This window comes from Austrofundulus limnaeus, unplaced genomic scaffold (genome assembly GCF_001266775.1).
Source record: "Austrofundulus limnaeus strain Quisiro unplaced genomic scaffold, Austrofundulus_limnaeus-1.0 Scaffold904, whole genome shotgun sequence".
Classification (NCBI taxonomy): Eukaryota; Metazoa; Chordata; class Actinopteri; order Cyprinodontiformes; family Rivulidae; genus Austrofundulus; species Austrofundulus limnaeus.
The window spans coordinates 53,694-55,545 of NW_013953306.1; positions in this window are offsets into that span (position 1 = coordinate 53,694).

Consider the following 1,852-nt stretch of genomic DNA (forward strand, 5'->3'; position numbering starts at 1 on the left):
ATGAGAGGAGACTAACAGCCCATAACTGCCTCGAGAAGTTTCCCCTAACATTTAAAATCAAATTGGTTTGGACCCCCCACTTAATATTAGTTCACCCARTGCTGTTTCTTTTGCTTTACAACCAAATCCATTCCACTTGATTTATAGGAAAACACTCATACCAAGAGTTTACTTATGCGGGTAAAAGTCTGTTTAACAACCTGTTAAAATACACCAAAATGCAGGAAATTATATTTACTTCACTCAAAATTTCCACCAGCATTTTCTCCCCTCAAACTATTCAAATACTCCTGATGCCACTGAAAAAGCCAGTTTGTGGTTTTCAGTGTGTAAAGACACAGAAACACATTATAACTGGACTGTTGTAAACATCAAATCCTTTTCTGTTCCTGCTTCTTGTCTCTGGACCTCACATCATCAGTAATATAACCTGTGGAATAACAAACTGAACTATGTCTGTTGGTAAATCCTTAACACTAATACGACCATAGTTTATTTTATTTTTATTTTTTACAAAATCAGCATTATAGAATTTCAGTTATTGGTTTTAATTGTGGTGTGCCACTCTCGGTTTTTCAATGGCTCCCCTACAAAAACATCTGCAGGTGCCACTGCTCCTTGAGTCTGTCTGCATTTTGGGTTTGACCTCTGGCCACTGATGTCCGGTCATCTCAGCCACACTATGGCTGTGGCTCAGTGGTTAGAGCAGTCACCCTCCAATAAGAGAGTTGGCAGTTCAATTCCCCACTATTCAGTCACAAGTCAAAGTGTCCCTGTGCAAGACACTGAACCCCCACTGATGTGTCCCATCAGTGTATGAATGTGATTTAAAGCACTCATTAGTCTCTGTAGATTGATTTATCTGTATCTTTGTAGTGAGATCTAACAGAGTGCTGAATGAGTGTGTGAATGATAAACAAGGACACAGATTGTATTTTAAAGAGCTTTGAGTTTCCTGGTTGGATAGAAAGGTGCTATATACAGTCCATTTACCATTTACCCCCCCCCCCCCCAGCAGACTTCCTCAACAGAGGTTCCAGTACCCACCTTGATGCTAGTTTTACATGTCAGCGTAGAGAAAGTCTCTGTGTTGATGGCCACTACCGCACAAAAACTTCAAAACTAAAAAAGAACATGACACACAACTAACTTAACACACAACTAACTTAACTACAACATCCAGTGAACTAACTACAAGAAAGACAAAAAGTAATAAGAAAAAAACGCTCTTACACTCACACTCCTCTCAGAAAAAGAAGAAAGCATATAATAATTCAGTTTACAGAACAGTTAATCTGTGTTATAGACCTTACTGAATTCAGAGCAAAGTATGAGAAGTGAGGACTTGTAGAAGAAACACGAGCAGTGAAAAATTAACACAGCTTTGASTGGGATGCATTAAGTTGAAGAAAACACTACACAGAAGGGGAGACGTGGAATGTGTGCCTTGTGTGTTGTGAAGAAGAAACAGAACTTGTCATTAAGTGTAAAACATTTCTGACTGAACGAGCAGAGCTCATTTAAAAGCTGTCATAAACATTTAAAAAATGTTATAAATCCATTTTTAATACGTCCTGATGCATCTCAGTAATCCAGGTAAAAAAATCAAAAAAATCTTTCTTTTTCATTTTTAATACATTGCTGTAACTTGTCTGATTATTATTTTTAAGTTTTATTTTCGTTTATTTTTTGGACTGGCTATGGTCAGATCTGCTTTCCAGTCATTCTGTATGGAGTTTATATGTTTTCCTTCATACATGGGTTTTCTCTACTTCATTTTTGTCTCATGGACTGAAAACATGGTTGGTTAATATTGCCAAGTTGTTCCTAGGTGTGGGTGAGAGTGTGAATG